General features: G+C 36.6%; 1 protein-coding gene across 2 annotated transcripts in view; it reads right to left on the bottom strand.

Moving 5' to 3' along the window:
* Positions 1-19003, bottom strand: part of NBEAL1 (neurobeachin like 1) — a 160620-nt gene that overhangs the window by 135077 nt on the left and 6540 nt on the right. The window lies entirely within an intron of this gene.

Below are 19003 nucleotides of genomic sequence, written 5' to 3' on the forward strand. Positions count from 1 at the left end.
AAAAAAAGTTTTTACTCTTATTAAGCAAATGTAAGTGGATAAATCTAAAGAAGAACTAAAGCCCTGGTCAGTGTGGCTCAGTGGACTGAGTGCCAGCCTGGGAACTCAAGGGGTGCTGGTTTGATTCCCAGTCAGGGCACAATCTAGGTTGTGGGCCAGGTCCCCAGTAGGGGGGGTGTGAGAGGCAACTAATCAATGTATCTCTCACATATCAATCTCTCCCTTTCTCGCTCTGTTCTCTCTCTCTAAATAAATAAATAAAATGTTTAAAAAAGAAGAAGAAATAAAATGAAATTTCTAAGTGATACTCAGGAAGACATATGTTCTAAGCACAGTCAAACCTCTGTTCTGGAACAATTTGGTTCTTGACCAGGTTGTTCATTTAAAAAAAAAAAAAAAAGGTTCAGTTGCCCTGCCTGGTGTGGCTCAGCTGGTTGGGCGTTATCCTGCAAGGCTAAAGGTCGCCGGTGGGATTCTGAGTCCGGGCACATCCCTGGGTTGCTGGTTCAGTCCTGGTTGGGGTGCATACAAGAAGCAACTGATGGATGTTTCTCTCTGTTTCTCCCTCCCTTCCCCTCTCTCTAAAATAAATCATTAACTTTAAAAAAAAGTCTCAGTTGTCTAACAAACTTCAGGTCTCAATTCTCTACCTGACAACCCTCTCATGCTTATACCTGTATGATCAGTCATGCATCTTTCATGTGACAAAGGAGATTCTGTTTTTTGAACAAATCGGTTCTCCAACAGTTTTCTGGAACAAATTAAGTTAGAGAATGAAGGTTCCACTGTATAGCAAACCCACAAATGGCTTTTTGCATCCCTCACACAAAGAGTTACAGTCTTAATATCCCATAAGACTTAAAAATTTGCCCTCCTCTCCCTCTGTAACCTTATCCATTATTACCCATACTACATTGGCTTGCTGGCTGTTACAGGGACATGCCAGCCATGCCCCAACCTTAAGGCCTTTGTAATGGCTGTTTTCTCTCCCAAGAACACTCTTCCCTCAGGTAACTGAATGGCTAACTCCCTCATTTTCTTCAAGTCACTCTTTAAATGACATTTTCTTTTTTTTGAAGTGTTTTTTTTGTTTGTTTTCATATGTGGCTAAGATTTTATTTATTTATTTATTTTTAGAGAGGGAAAGGAGAAAGAGAGAGAGAGAAACATCAATGTGCAGTTGCTAGGGGCTGTGGCCTGCAACCCAGGCATATGCCCTTACTGGGAATCAAACCTGTGACACTTTGGTTCGCAGCCTGCACTCATAAATGACATTTTCAATGAAACCTAATTCTACCACCCTTTCTTAAAATTGCAAACCTTTAAAAAATATTTTAAAGACTTTATCTATTTTTAGAGAGTGGAAGGGAGGGAAAAAAGAGGGAGAGAAAGGTCAATGTGTGGTTGCCTCTCACACACCCCCAACTGGGGGACCTGGCCCACAACCCAGGCATGTGCCCTGACTGGGAATCAAACCAGCAACCCTTTGGTTCTCAGGCCAGCCCTCGATGCACTGAGCCACACCAGCCAGGGCAAATTGCAAACCTTCTTACTCACCTTTACCTTGCCCCATCTGTTGCCCCCCTTCATTTTTCTTTCTCATCTTCTAACATACTCTGTAATTTACTTATTTATTAATTTGTCTGTCATTTCCCATAAAATGGAGGTTTCACAGTGTAGGGCCTATCTAGAGCTCACCGTGACTGACCTCTTTTGTTTACTAACAGATACCAAGTACCTAAATAGTGCCTAGCACTGACCGGGTACTCAATAAATACTTGTTAAATGAATTAATGAGAAATATAAAATGCACAAGTAAAATCAAATAGAAAATGTATCATTAACCTAAACATAAAAATGAAAACTAAAATCATCTAAAAGAAAATAAGAGAATACTTTTGTAACCTTGGGGTAGACAAAAAAATTTTTATCTGGGACCCAAAATCACAAACCATAAAAAAAAAATTATAATGGTTTTAATCAAACTTAAAAAACTTTCACTCATCAAAAGACATCATTAAGAAAAATGAAAGGCCGCCCTGGCGTGTGTGGCTTAGTGGACTGAGTGTGGGCCTGCAAACCAAAGGGTCACTGTTCCAATTCCCAGTCAGGGCACATGCGTGGGTTGCAGGCCAGGTCCCCAGCAGGGGGCATGCAAGAGGCAACCACACACTGATGTTTTTCTCCCTCTCTTCCTCCTTCCCTTCCCCCTCACTAAAAATAAATAAATCTTAAAAAAAAAAGAAAATTAAAAGGCCATATATCAGCTGAAAATATTCTCAGTACATATATCTGACAAAGAACTTACATCAAGAATTTACAAACCAGTAATTCAATTTAAAAATGGGCAAAAGGCTTAAAACACTTTACAAAAGGGGATACACAAACAGCTAAATAGTTCACAAAAGCATGTTCACCATCATTAGTTATTCAGGGAAATGCAAACTGAAATCAAATAAAGCATCATTTATTAACTACTAGAATGGCTAAAATTAGACTAACCATATCAAGTATAAGTAAAGATGTAGAGCTACTGGAACTCACACTTCTGGTGGGAGTATAAAATAGTGTAATTACTTGGAAAATAACTTGGCATTTACAATTACCACATGGCCTATCCATTTTCTCCTGAGAGAAGTGAAAACATAGCCACAAAACACTTGTAAAAAATGTTCATGGAATGTTAAACCTGAAACCATAAAAATCCTAGAAGAAAACACAGGCATTAAAATCTCAGACATTTCTCATAACAACATTTTTTCCGTTGTTCCGTTACAACATTATCACCTTGAGCAAGGGAAACAAAAAAAATAAATGGGACTACATCAAACTAAAAAGGTTTTGCACAGCAAAGAAGACCATCAACAAAATAGAAAAACAACCCACTGAATGGGAGAACACGTTCACTGATAACATCTGATAAGTGGGTAATATCCAAAATTTATAAAAAGACATACAACTCAACACCAAAAAAAAAAAGAATCCAGTTAAAAAATGGGCAAAGGACCCAAAAAGACACTGCTCTGAAGAGGACACAGAGAGATGGCCAGCAGACATATGAAAAGATGTCCTTAATCATTAAAGAAATGCAAATTAAAACCACAATGAGATATCGCCTCACACCTGTCAGAATGGCTGTCATCAACAATCAACACACAGCAAGCACAAAGGAGGATGTGGAGAAAGGGAGTTCTTTCACACTGTTGGTGGGAATGCAGATTGGTGCAGCCACTATAGAAAGCAGTATGCAGTTAACTCAAAAAATTAAAAATGGAATTGCTAAAACACAATGATTCCACATCTGGGAATATATCCAAATACGGAATTCTGATTTGAAAGGTTATATGCACACCTATGTTCACTGCAGCATTATTTACAATAGCCGAGATTTGGAAGCAGCCCAAGTATCCATCAGTAGATGAGAGGATTAAAAAGCTGTGATACATTTACACAATGGAATACCATTCAACAGTAAAAAAAGAAGGAAATCTTACCCTTTGCGACAGCATGGATGAACCTTATGCTAAGTGAAATAAGCCAGTCAGAGAAAGACAAGTACCATATGATTTCACTCATATGTGGAATGTGATGAAAAAAATAAACAAACAAAACATAAACAGACTCATAAAAGAAAAGACTGGCAGCTATCAGAGGCAAGGATGGTTGTTGGGAACTGCCCTGCCTGGTTTCAGAAGCTGTAACCCCCCCATGGCTAAGGCTGAGTGGGCAACCTTTAGACCAGAAGCCACTAAGGAGACAAAGCTTGTCTCCCTGGTAGGGGCACTGCTTCTGTTCCTTTTACTTCACCCTGCCTGGCTCCCAATGCTTGGTTGGTTAGCCAATGATGGGTAAGATTCCCCAAGGGGGCAACGACCTAAGACAGGCACGATCACGTGAAGGCCCTCAGGGAAGGCCATGGGGGGCTATGGAGAAAGGGAGTGATGGATCCTCACCCCTCAGCTTTGACATAGCCTGAGTCCTCATTCTGTCTGTGAGAAGTCTCCTAATCTCTTGGCTCCCTTACTTCCCCTGCCTGACTTAAGCCTGAAACAATGACAGAGGACGGTGCAACCATGTGCTAGAAAGGGTGGGTTCCCTGGGGTGATCAGGCCTAAGAAAGAATACATAAACTCCTGTAAAACCTGCTTTGCTAAGAATGCTCTCAATTAAATAAGGGTCCAAGCAGGAAATGGGTTTGTTTCCCAAAGTTTTGTAGCCCTTTAGCTAATAGACCCTAACTCAGAATAGGCCCTCAGAGTTCTTTGCATGTTATCCGTTGTTTGATCCTTATTGCCTAACAATGATTAATGAGCTTTACCTGTATTCCTGTGCAAAATGAACCCAATAAAAGCCCATTGAGGAAAAGGCTCTTGGCCCTTCTCCTTTTGAGAGATCGGCCACCTTTCCCCCCCAAGCAGATCATGTCTTGGTAGACTTATTCTCATTCATGGCAGCCAGGGGGGGCCCTGCGGGCGGAACGCCTCAACAGAGGGTTATGGGATAGGTGAACAAGTGAAGGGAAAAAAATGAAGACACGGACAACAGTATGATGATTATCAGAGAGAAATGGGGGTGGGAGGGGGTAGAAGAGGGTATGTGGGGGATAAGTGGTAAGGGGAAGAGATCTGAAGTACTGAACACAAAATACAGTATACAGATGTTTTATTATAGAACTATACACCTGAAACCTATATAATTTTATTAACCAACACTACCCCAATAAATTCAGTAAGAAAAAAAAATATAGTGTTTTGAAAAATGTTCATAGAATTATTTTTAATAGCCCGAAGCTAAAAAAAATCACAAATCTATCAACAGGTTAAATGATAAAAATTGTGCTATATTCACACAGTGCAATACTATTCCCTAATAATGAATGAAGTACTAATACAACAAAAAGAAATTTTAAAAACATGTTCAGCAAAAGATGGCAGGCATTCAAATATGTACACTGTATAATTTCATTTATAGAAAGTTTTAGCCTGGCTGGTGTGGCTCAGTGGGTTTAGCGCTGGCCTGTGAACCTAAGGGTTGCCAGTTTCATTACCAGTCAGGGCACAAGCCTGGGTTGCAGGGCCAGGTCCCTACTGGGGGCTACATGAGAGGCAACCACACATTGATGCTTCTCTCCCTCTCTTTCTCCCTCCCTTCCCCTCTCTCTAAAATAAATAAATAAATAAAATCTTTAAAAAAAAGTTCTAAAGCAGGGTTACAGAAATTAGACCACTGGCTGTCTTTCAGAACACTAAAAAGAGGCACAAAAGGGTACTTTCCTCAATGACTGAAATTTTCTATTTTTTTGATTAGGATAGTAGCTATATTAATGTGTGCTTGTATCAAAACTCAACAAATCTGATACTTATAATCTATGTATTTGTGGTAAGTTATATCTCAAAGCTGATTTGAAAAAATAATTCATCAGAAAAACATCTATTTAAATATAACTACATCATTAAAAATGATGTTCAAATTTGTTTCCTTCACCTCCTGAACATTTCTTTATTCGATTTCAAAATGATAGTCAGAAGCTATTAGTTACTTAGTCATTAGTTACTTCCCTAAAATAAAAGTATTACGTTACAAATCTGAATTCCTAAAAGAATGTTCTCAGAATAGGCAGACTGCTGACCTTTTGTGTATTTGTTTTTCTATTAATATTCTGTTCCAAAATCAGATCATAAATTGCCACTATCTACATCATCACTGAGAAATAAGATGGAAACGTTTCAGAAAAAGAACTCGTGAGAAATTTTCTCAAGGATTTCATTACTTGTTTTTCATTTCCAACTAGCATGTCCTTCGTTCGTTCGTTCATTCATTTATCCATTCAAGATAGGGCTCCAGAAATGCAAGTGGCTGGAGTTTTCCTTATCACTGTTCCTTTTCAATAAAGCAGAGGAGTCTCTCTTAGTAAAAGTTAGAAACAAAATAGTCTCATAATGCCATAAAGAATTAATGCATTTCTCCCTCATAGTTTATTTAGGAACTCTACAGTATCTGGTTCAAAGTCTAAAGGTCAGAACTACCAAGTGTTTAACAAGTACAGAGTTCTCCTACGAAGTTGACCAACTATAAGGAAAAAAATGGTACTTAAATTTGTAAATGTTTCATTTAGTGAGAAGTAAAGCAGTTACTTTTTTTAGTTTTTTGAGCATCTGCTAAATACTAGAGCAAACATTAAAGTATATATACATATATGCATATATACCATCCAATTTATTTCTTACAACTATCCAGGTTTCATTTCCCCCATTTTAAAAGTCAGAATAGGGAAGTGCTAAGGATATGCAACTTGTCCATAGTCACACAGTTAATTATCAACAATACTAGTTTTAACATGAAAGGCCATGTGAATCCAACTATACTCTTCCCACTGCACTACCCTGTTTTGAACCATGAACAGGAACAAAATGGAGTTCAGTGGGCAAAAAGAGGAGAAGAATTTAATCAGAATCAATAAACTCGAAGCCAAAAACAATTTAACACAAAAATCATCCACATTCCACAGAGCCTGAGTAAAGCCTTTGAGGATCTATACTTCACTGCCAAAGGCATAAAAAGAAAGATCTCCACACACCCAGAAACATTAAGTGAATCTCAAGCTTGGTCACTTGCATGGTTAAGAGGAGTCTGGTATATTAAAAACACCACAGGATCTATCTCCACATGTGTACAGTATTAATTAACACAACACATAAATTTAATACATACTGCAGGAGCACTGGGGCCAAATTATGTGGGCCCTAAATCCCTGCTCTGTCACTTTCTTGAACAAGTAACCCTATAATCAATTGCACATCAGTTTCTTCTTCTGCAAGAATGAGGATAACAACAGTACCTTTCTTTACAGGGCTATTATGAAAATTAAGTCACCTGAAATGCGTCAAAGACATAGAACATAATGCCTACCACACAGTATATGCTCAGTAAGTATTAATTAGTATTATTTTTTATAACCTACTATGTGCCAAAATTAGGAAGCTCCCACAAAACAAAAATGTTCCATGCTACTCATAAGCACATTTAAATATTTCATGATCCCGTTTGCTACATGACTTTAATTGTACTCTTTTCCTTTCAAATCTTTTTGCATTTACTATCTCTGCCACTCTGTTTTTCATCTGTAAAATGAAGACAGTATTTCCTACCTCATAGGGCTAAGAGCACTACATGATATAAGTAATAAATTTAAGGCCTGACATTTAGCAAATGCTCAAAAGATGTTGGCTACCATTATTAAGATATAGACTCTGTTATTAAATTGGTCATGGTCCAATGTAATAAAATAAGCAATTATGAAATTACAAAATCAACTTTACCGATTTTGCACTCAAATTTTCATCCAATCATCTGCCATTGTATAAGATAAATACACTCTTTCATTTGAGCTGTTATGTAGCTTCCTACTGGTCTCAGTAGCTTCAATTTCTTCCACCTATACATAGCTACTAATGGGATTTGTTAAATTAAAATGTAATTATCTCATCTCTCCTGTTCAAATACCTGCAATGACTCCCCATTACCATAAAATGAAATCCAACACTTAGAGATGTGCTGTCCAATATAGTGACCACTGGTCAAATGTGGTTATTTAAATTACATTAAAGCACAAGAGGCTTTTATCTTCTCATAACATCCATTCCCCTGCAGGGAGGCCTTACCGGGTAATGGAATTAAGGAATCCATACAATTCCACTAGTTCTTAACGGTAGTTACAGGTAAAAATAGGGGAAACACCTTTCTTCCTCTACAATATTCGGGCTCTAGTATTCCTTAAAGTTTTATAACTATGAGCTTTTACAAAATATACATATTTCAACCACAAGTTGGGCAGCTCCCAACTTACATGAGTTAGATTTTAAAAGGTCATTTAAGTGAGTTATACAGAGTAGGGCAAAGTAGCTTTGTGGTTGTTCGTATGGAAAATAATTTAATAGTGAATAAATAATACAAAAATAAACTTTCACATACAATTGTAAACCAACTCTTGCCCCACCCTGTATTCATAATGTATTTTCTAACATTCTACCAAAAGAAGATAAATGTCCCCCATAAAAATTATTATTAGTGGTGATTAGTCTCTAAGGCTAGCCCTCACATTTTTCTGACAGAACCTAGTTACTTAAAGAAAAACAATAAGTATATGCCAAGGACAGTGCCAGACTCTGGATATGAGGACAAATAAAACAATCTTACGTCAGTTATACCTTAATTTTAAAAAAAAACACACATAACCTTGCTTCAAAGTGCCCTTTTCTTCCATAGAAAAGATAGGCATAAGATTGTAACTTGGTGTAGCTACTATAGAAGACAGTATGGAAGTTCCTCAAAATTTAAAAATAGAACTACCACATGACTGAGCGATTCCACTTCTTAGCAATTATCTGAAGAAATCCAAAACACTAATTCAAAAGGATATACACACCCCTGTGTTCCCCCCATGTTCACTTCAGCATTACTTACAAGAGCCAGTTATTAAAACCCTCATGGGAGTGTAAAGCATAGCATCAGGAGTATAGTTAATAACACTGCAATTACTATGAATGGTGACATATGGATATTAGGCTTATCAGATTGGTCATTTATATAAATGTCTAGTCACTATGCTGTATACCTAAATTAATATAATATTGTAGGTCCATAACCACAATTGAACAATAAATTTTTAAGAGGCATAAACAAATAAATGCAAAACAGCATGAGAAATAAAACAGTGTGACTAGTTTTAAAACAATACAAAGGCAGTTAATCAGTCAAGGTAGGAAGTAACTGAGTAGCAGAAGCACTCAGAAGTTTTCATAGATTATAAGTGGATATTTTCAAGGAGGGAGGAGAGAAGAGAGGAATTACAGACAGAGACAACAGCAAGGTATGTTCAAAGATATACAACATCTGGTATTGTTCCACTGTGGAAACGACAGAAAGCAGTGGAACAGATTTTTTTTTAAAGATTTTATTTATTTAGACTCTTGGGACATCTAGCCAAGATGGAGGCATAGGTAGATGCTCTGCTTCCTCACACAACCAAAGGAAGGACAACAACAAATTTAAAAGCAAAAACAACCAGAACTGACAGAAAATTGAACTGTATGGAACTCCAACAACCAAGGAGTTAAAGAAAACACATCCATCCAGACCGGTAGGAGGGGCAGAGACAGGCAGCCAGGGCAGAGAAGACTCAGGCCAAGGCAGCAGCTGGAGGACTGGGTGGTTCCACATCTGCGTGCAGATATACCAGGAGGAACAACTGGGAAGAGAGACAGACCACGCAACCCAGGATTCCAGTGCAGGAAAATAAAGCCTCAAAACATGACTGAAAAAACCTGTAAGTGTTGCGGTGTGGGCTTAATTCCCAGCCTCACAGGAAAGTTCACTGGAGAGACCCACAGGGTCCTAGACTATACACAAACCCACCAAACCAGGATTCAGCACCAGAAGGGCTCAGTTTGCTTGTGAGTAGCTGAGGAAGTAACTGAAAGCCAAGAGCTGAGCAAGTGGCATTGTTCCCTCTCAGACCACTCCTCCACATACTGCACCACAAAACAGGCATGTGGGTTGCCCTGCCCCGGTGAACACCTAAGTCTCTGCTCCTTATAACGTAACAGGTACACCAAGACAAAAAAAAATATGGCCCAAATGAAAAAACAGATGAAAGCTCTAGAAAAAATACAACTATGCAATGAAGAGAGAGAGAACCTATCAGATGTACAGTTCAAAACATGGGAAATCAGGATACTCACAGAAAAGGTTGAGTATGGTCACAAAATAGAAGAAGTAGTGAAGGCTATAAAAAGCAAAATAAAGGAATAGGCACAGGGAACCAACAGTGATGGGAAGGGAACCGGGATTCAAATCAAGATTTAGAACAGAAGAAAGAAAGAAACGCTCAACCAGAACAGAATGAAGAAACAAGAATTCAAAAAAATGAGGAGAGGCTTAGGAACCTCTGAGACAACTTTAAAGGTTCCAACATCCGAATCATAGGAGTGCCAGAGGAGAAAGGAAGTGCAAGAAATTAAAAACTTATTAAAAAAATAATGCAGGAGAACTTCCCTAATCTGGCAAAGGAGACAGACTTCCAGGAAGTCTAGGAAGCTCAGAAAGGCCCAAATAAGTTGAACCCAAGGAAGCACACACCAAGGCACATCATCCTTATGTTACCCTAGATTAAAGATAAGGAGAGAATCTTAAAAGCTGCAAGAGGAAAGGAGACAGTTACTTCAAAGGAGTTCCCATTAAACTATCAGCTGATTTCTCCAAAGAAACCTTACAGGCAAGAAGGGGCTGGAAAGAAGTATTCAAAGTCATGAAAGGCAAGGGCCAACATCCAAGATTACTCTATCCAGCAATGCTACCATTTAGAATGGAAGGGCAGATAAAGTGCTTCCCCGATAATATCAAGTTCAAGGAGTTCATCATCACCAAGCCCATATTATATAAAATGTTAAAGCAACTTTTCTAAGAAACAGAATATGATAAAAAATATGAACACTAAAATGACAACAAACAACTATCAACAATCAAACCTAAAAAAAAAGAAAAAGAAAAGAAAAACTAAGCAAACAACTACAACAGAAACAGAATCACAGAAATGCAGATCACATTGAGAGTTATCAGTGGGGAGGTGGAGGGGAGAGAACCGGGGGAAAGGTACAGGGAATAAGAAGCATAAATGGTGGGTACAAAATAGACAAAGGGAGGTTAAGAATAGTATAGGAAATGTAGAAGTCAAAGAACTCATATGTACAACCCATGGACATGAAACTAAGGAAGAAATGCAGGTGGGGAGGCGGGGTGTAGGGCACAGGGGAATAAGGGGGGGGATGGGACAACTGTAATATCATAATCAATAAAATAGATTTTAAAAAGATTTTATTTAATTTTTTAAAATTTTAATTGTTGCAGTACAATCTTCTATCTTTTACTCCCATACCAACCCACCCACCCAGCCTATTTATTTATTTTTAGAGAGGGGAAGGGAGGGAAAAAGAGAGGGAGAGAAACATCATGTATGGCTGCTTCTCAAGCAACTCCTACTGGGGACCTGGCCCTCAATCCAGGCATGTGCCCTGACTGGGAATCAAACCAGCAATCCTTTGGTTCACAGACAGACCATCCTGTGAGCCACGCCAGTCAGGGCTGATTTGAAAGTTTTAAAAATGAAAAGATGGCTGTGATTAATCAAGCTTGAGACACCCTTACTAAACAAAGTTAAATGAGATTTTTAATAATATATTATCTTTAAGATGAAATATGCCTTGTGGGTGGCATTAGAAGGGATAGGCATATATGAGCTTTCCAAAGTAAGTATAACCACAAACCTTATCTTCCTGACTCAATTTCATTAGTTTTATCAAAGAACCAACTTTTGCCCTGGCTGGCATAGCTCAGTGGATTGAGCACGGGCTGCAAACCAAAGTATAACAGGTTCGATTCCAGTCAGGGCACAAGCCTGGGTTGCAGGCCACAGCCCCCAGCAACTGCACATTGATGTTTCTCTCTCTGTTTCCTTCCCTTCCCTCTCTAAAAATAAATAAAATCTTAAAAAAAAAAAAGAACCAACTTTTTATTTGGTTGATGCTTTCCATATGTTCATTATTCCACTGAGTTCTACTCTTTCTGAAAGCATTTTATTAAACAAAATTTAAAACATACATAAAAGTAGAGAGAATGGTATAATGACTCAGCTACAATAATAATCAAATCACACATAATCAATATTCTTTCACATATAGCCCCATTCTCAACTGGGATATCATATCATCTACAGATATTTCAATATATATCCCTATAGGTATCTTTTAAAATATGACAATATTATCACATCTTAAAAAAATCAGCAGTTCCTTAATATCAGTGTTCACACTTTCCTGATTCACTTATAAATGCTTTTAATAAGATCAGGTCCCAAATAAAGTCCATAAATGACAACTGGTTGATATATCCTTTAAGTCTTTTTAAAGCTATTACATTTCTTTTTTCGCCCTAAACTATGTGTTGAAGACACTACGTCATTTGTGGTGTGGTATTTCTCATATCAGGGATTTTACTGACTACATATCCTTACATCACTTAATATGTCCCTCAACCTTCTGTATTTCCTATGAATTAGTAGATCTAGAGGCTGTAAGATTTAGGTTCTTTTCGCAAAAAATATTACATAGGTATTGTTACATAGGTCCTTCAAAAGGTATATATCTGGTTACCTCTTCTGTGATATTAGAAGCTACTGATCACTATTTCCTAGATCCACAATTTTGATTTTCTCTAATAAACCTTATAATGTCCTAATGATACCACCATGACTACTAGAAAGATCTGCAGAGAAAAGGAATATTAATTTACTCTCAATCCTACTCCCAGATTCTCAAAATTATACCTAGATACAGATTGTGTTTATGCCATTTACCCCAAAATGTTATATAATGGATGATTTGTCAATATTAAACATATTCCTCATTATGTCAACTTTCTTATATATTTCCTACAACAACTGAAAAATAAACATGATAAATTTAAGGATTTTCACATTAGTGGAAAAAAAAACTCATACATTTCCTTTACTTTCTTTGGGTTTGTTCTTTTAGTCTTCTTGAAATGGATATATTAATAACCTATTCCTGCAAACAAATTAAACTAAAATTAAAGAGCTTAAACAACAATTATTATCTTACAGTTTTTTAGAGCCAGGAATTCAAAAGCAGCTTAAATGCGTGGTCCTGGCTCACAATTTCTCATGAGCTAATAATGAAGATGTATTAAGGCTACAGTCATAGCAAAGCCTGATTCGCCTGGAGGAACGACTTTCAACTTCATTCACATGGTAGTTGGCAAGGTTTCACTTCTTCACAACAGGGGCTCCACAGTGCTGCTCACAACGTAGCAGCTGGCTTCCCCCAGAGCAAATGATCCAAGGTTAAAAGAGGAGTAACTGAGATGAAAATAACAGTGTCTCTTCTTATTTTGGAAATGACATACCATCACTTTTGCCAAATTCTATTGGTCACAGACAAGCCCTGGTACAATGTGAATACCAGGAGGTAGGGATCTTGAAGGCTGGCTACTACCAACGACTAGTTCATTAATAATTTTTAGAGTTTTGTTCTTTTTTCTCACTTAAAGCCATTTTCACAAGTAATTCTATAGCTGACCCCTCAAGTTCTAAAAATGCATACATTTATCATTCAGTTCCAAAAAATTTCTAATTTTCTTTTATTACTTATACTTTAATAAAAGGTTTACTTAAAAGTGTATTTCATGGCTTCCAAACATTTTAAAACATCTTTTACTGCCAATTTCTTCCTTAACTACATACTTATCAGAAAACATACTCTATTATTTCAATCATTTGAAATTTGTTAAAACTTGCCTTAAAAGTCTGTTACATCATCATTTTTGTAACTTTATGTGTACTTGAATGTATATTGGGTATGGTGGTCTACATAAATGCCTTACATTAAATTCGTCAATCCTGTTGTTTAAATATTCTATATATTTACTGAGTTTGTCTATTCACTTTATCAATTCTTGAGAACAAGTACATTTCTTAAAAACTACTAAAACATGTTAAACTTTTTATAAACCAACTAAGATTATGTTCATTTTTCTGTAGTTTTGTCAATGCTTGCTTTATTTTCTGATTGTTACTATGTACACACAAATTTAAAACTGTTATATTTTCCTGGTGAATTAAACTATTTTTGTTTTGCTGAAAATGGCTTAATTTCATTTTTCTCTTTTAAAAGAATTTCACTTGGTCAGAAATTACAGACTGGTGAATTTCTTCTTTAAAGATGTCAATCCATTATCTTTTCCCTTTCATCATTATTACTGAAAGGTTGGCTATTAATCTGACATCCATTGGAAGATACTTTTTTCTCCTCTGGCAGCTTTTAAGATTTTCACTCTCTCTTTGGTTTTCTGCAAAAAACACTCTTGTTTTACAATGTGTCTTATTATGGAATTTTATTTATTGTTCTTGAGATTCACTGGACTTTTATCACCCTGGAAAGCTCCCTCTATTCTCTCTTCAAACATTAACTTTTGTTTCCTTTTTTCCTCTCCGCTCCAGTCCAATAAAACATTTGTTAAACCTTTTCACACTATTCTCCGTATCTCTTAACCTGCCTTCAATTATTTTCCATCTCTTTGACTTTCTGGGATATCCCTTAAGAATTCTTGTGATCTCTCATCCAATTCTCATTTCTGATATGATTTTCAATTATCACTATTATCACTATTGGATTATTTTCTATTTCTAGACATTTTATTTCTTTTAAAAACTGCCAGGTCACTTTTATATAATATTTACCTGATTCTAAGATACGTGTTTTTACATTTAGCCATCTTAGAAATTAAAATGCAACTTTCAACTGCTCTCAGAGAGGCTGCTGTGATGACATACTTGTCGCTGCCTGTGCAAATTTGGTAATAGGTATTACTATGTTCTTTTGCTAGATTTACATGCAGAGTTGGTTCTATAACATATTGAGTTTAATTGCTCTTCAAAATGTCTTAAATTACACTATGGTTAGGCAATATAATGAAGTTACTGTATATATATATAAAGGCATGAAAACAGCAGCAGTGCATAATGACATTAATTCATTCTTGTAGAAATGATACAACTTCTTGCAAAACAACAGCTAAGCACTTTACAAATTTGAGAATGAGGTACCCTCAAATAGATTAAACTCAAATTCAGGCAGAAAGAAATTATCTACCACATGCCAATCAATGCATATGAAGACAAGAGAATCTGCCAAATTCCTTGTAAAGGTAAAAGAAAATTCAGACAATGACAGTATGGTATGGTCAATTCATACATCATGAATTAAGGCATTAAGGTGCAATTTGAAAAAATATTTGAGAAGAGAGGACTCCCGTTCAAGATGGAGGCGTAGGTACACATAGCTTGCCTCCTCACACAACCACTGCAAAATTACAGCTAAACTACAGAACAAATATCACTCAGGACCATCAGAAAACCCAGCTGCATGGAAGTCTGACAACTAAAGAATTAAAGAAGCCACATTCAGCCCTGGCTGGTGTGGTTCAGTGGATTGAGTGCCAGCCTGCAAACCAAAGGGTCACCAGTTCGATTCTCAGTCCAGGCACATTCCTGGGTTGAAGGCCAGGCCCTCCAGCAGGGGGCGTGCAAGAGATACCCAACATTGACGTTTCCTTCTTTCTCCCTCTCTCTCTAAAAATAAATACATAAAATCTTAAAAAACAAACAAACAAAAAAGACTGTCAGCTGATTTCTCAAAAGAAACTTTACAGGCTAGAAGGGACTGGCAAGACATATTCAAAGTCATGAAAAGCAAGGACCTGCAAGCTAAATTACTCTATCCAGCAAAGCTACCATTTAGAATTGAATGACATATAAAGTGCTTTCCAGACTAGGTATAACTAAAGGAGTTCATCATCACCAAGTTATTAGTATAGAAACGTTAAAGGGAATCATATAAGAAAAAGATAATCAAAACTATAAACATGAAAATGGCAATAAATGCACAACTATGAACAACTGAATCTAAAAAGCATGCTAAACAAACAAGCAGAACAGGAACAGAATCATAGATCATTTCCAGAGTTATGAGTTGTGAAGGGGAGGGTGAGAATGGGGGAAAAGGTGCAAGGATTAAGAAGTAAAAAACGGTAGGGTACAAAATAGACAGGTTGATATTAAGAACAGTATAGGAAATGGAGAGGCCATAGAACGTATATGCATAACTCATGGACATACACAAAGGGGGTGGATTTCTGGAGGGACTGGGGATATCAGGTGGAGGGGGGCAAAGGGAGAAAAATTGGGACAACTGTAATAGTATAATCAATAAAATATATATTTTTTAAAAGTTAAGAAAAAATAGTACGCATCTTTCTTACTATTCAAATGTTCAATGTCAAAGAATACTATATAGTAGTTAAATTAAATGCATCAAACAAAACTACAATTTTTTACAGAAGCACCCTGTTTTGAAATGCTTTAATGGCTTTTGTGTGAAATGCATGGATCAGTTAATGCTCTGATTCAACCTGAGGGTAGATCACTCTACCAGTCTAAATCTAACTCACAGACAGAAATTAAAAGAAAATGTTTATATTCCTTAGACATAAATAAGAGTAAGTTACTTTCACTATTTTATAAGATAGCACTGGTTTATAAGAAGTATATTTAAGAACAGAATCCCCCATTTCCCGTAGTGACACATTGTAAGATGAATTCCATTTGTTTTAATAAAAGTTCAGAGGGAAATGAGGAAACCAATACTGCTAACTCTTGACTAAATTCTGACATCTTCAATGAAGTTCATTTAGAGTTATGGCAGGCTTTAGTCATTTCACATAGTACCTTACATCTTAATAGAGTTTGAATAACCAAAATAAAATTGTCACAAAAAATGAACTTTTAAAAAAATTTTTAATTCTCACCTGAGGACATCTCACCACTTTTTAGAGATAGGGAGAGAAAGAAAAATAGCAATGCAAGAGAGAAATGTCAATTGTCTGCCTCCCTTCCACGCCCAGACCAGGCATTAAACCCACAAACAGTTTAGGGATGTGTTCTGACTGGGAATTGAACCCAAAACCCTTCGGCCACTGGATGACATTCCGAACAAGCCACAATGGCCAGAGCATAAAATGAATTCTATTTGCACAAAATGAAATTTTTTGTCAAAGCCTCTAAGTATACACAGAGAAAGGGCAAGCTAGGCAGCCCTACTACTTATACTCAGACACTAGAAAACACTAAACTATAAGCACTTTACATTTTTAAAAATGAAGGACTATTCATAATTAAGTGCAGTACCTGACTTCCAACTGGACCTACTTGAAGTCCATAATGATGATTTTTTATAATGGGGATTTAAAATTGCAACTACTAAATACCAATAATCAAAGCAAGTAATGATTCTTTTCAATTACACTGTCAATATTTTTCTGAAGCATAAGAATAGTCTAATTATACACATCTTAACATATACACACACAAAACTATAATTGATAGTTGTCAATATACTCTAAGTGGCAAACATGAAATATTAGCAATGTCATCAGTAGACTTAAGAAAAAATGAATAAGGAAATAAAATACCTACCACTTATCTAACATATGCTGATCTATGAATTAAAAGGGTTTTTTTATAGAGAGATACATTTCTCAGCCCCAAAGTCTAAAAGTCTAAAGATAACCTAATAGGAAACTCCCGTCTTTTTCCCACTAAAGTGAGGAGCAAGACAAGTATGTCTCTTATTTCAAGTACTATAGAATGTCATGCTGGAGTTTTTAGACAATACAGGTAGACAAGAGATAATAACTGGTAGAAGAAGAGGAGTCTCCACTTTCTGTAGGGAACTTTCTACATGCAAGAAAACAGATAACGGAGTTGAGTCACAAGAACATACATAGTCTCCAATATCCATTTCAGGTGTAATTAAAAAAAAAAAGTTAGATTCTCCAAGAGCATGGAACCAACAGTGGCCTGTGCAGCTACTCCCAAGAAACAGAACCAGCCTCAAATAAATAATGGAACATTCCTTCTCTGAGGGTAGTGGGGAGCAGGCAACACTTGCCCAGTTTTCAGAATCACTATGGATCAATGCCCACTAAGTACCTCCCCTTCTTCTCTTTTCCAAGAGTCTTTATTATGGCATTCATATCCGTTTCACCACTGTATGTTGGGCTCATGGGGACCAGATTATCAAGTGTCTTCTGAGGTCACAGGTCTCAGTACAACTAGAATCACACTTGGACCTGATGTGTATCACCAGATCTTGGGATTAAGACAGATGTCATAATTGGATGAGACTTTGGAGTTCTTAAAATAGTCATGAAGTAAACATTGCATATGGGAGAAATATGAATAACTTTAACCAAGAAATATGACTGTAGTAGATTGGATTCTTGGTCCCAATTTTTCATTCCTTTGTAGTAAATTTGCCATGTAATTTTGCAATGGTAAAAGCAAGCCACAGAAAGGGAAAGCTGCAGCAGTTAGATATTAATTCAGGCTTTTGGTTCTGAAACTGGGGAGCAACAACAGGGAGGGTAATTAGAAGTATTTTCAAAGTGCATAAATTCCATATAAGAATTTTAAAAGTTTGCGTTAATATTTGCATTCATTTTTAAATTAATTTAAGCATATTAGAGCCGACTACCTTGTAATTAGTACTATTGCTCAATATCAGTGATCACATATGCTTTGGTACCAAGCAATCATCAGTGACTTCAATTTGTAGAGTGGTATTTTTCGAATTACAGATGGATTCTGGGCAATCTGAAAATTTTCAGATGTTGTCGAGTCATGCCATGCAAGGTATGGTACACAGACCAATAAAGGTACTTGGTCAGTAAAGTACAAAAATCAAGAGTAAAGATTTGAACAGTTTAATAGCAATCTGGCAATAAAGTCCGTAGAATTTAATTTAAAAATTAATAAAATGGGAACTTGTATAACATCTTTTTTCCCACTTTTAGAACTACTTTGCTAAAGCCTCCAATAATCTCTTAACTGACAAACTTAATACATACACCATAATGCTTTTCTTCACTGCTTTAATTTTACACTACTGACTGCTCCCTTCTTTATAACATCCCTGATTGCTGAAGCAACCACTCACTCCTGGCTCTTCTCTTTCAAACTCCTTACAAACTCATCTTCTATTTCTCTTCTTAAATGATAATGTTCTCCAGGACTCCCTGACTTTGACCCTCTTCTCTTTCTTACTCTGATATAATACGTCAATAATTGACAATATGATTAATTCTCAAATCTTTATTTCCAGCATAGACCACCCTTCTGGACTCCACACTGTATCTCTCCCTAGGTGTCCCACAGGCATTGTGAATTCATGTGTTTACTTGAAAACCTAGTGAACCTGTGTTAGCTAATTTGGTGAATGGAATGACCAAGCACTAGTTTCAAAAAAAACCCCTGAAAATTATTTCAAGACTGTTCCTTTTCTCTCATGCTCCACATCCACACATTTAAGTACTA

The sequence above is a fragment of the Phyllostomus discolor genome, chromosome 4, assembly GCF_004126475.2.
Source record: "Phyllostomus discolor isolate MPI-MPIP mPhyDis1 chromosome 4, mPhyDis1.pri.v3, whole genome shotgun sequence".
Classification (NCBI taxonomy): Eukaryota; Metazoa; Chordata; class Mammalia; order Chiroptera; family Phyllostomidae; genus Phyllostomus; species Phyllostomus discolor.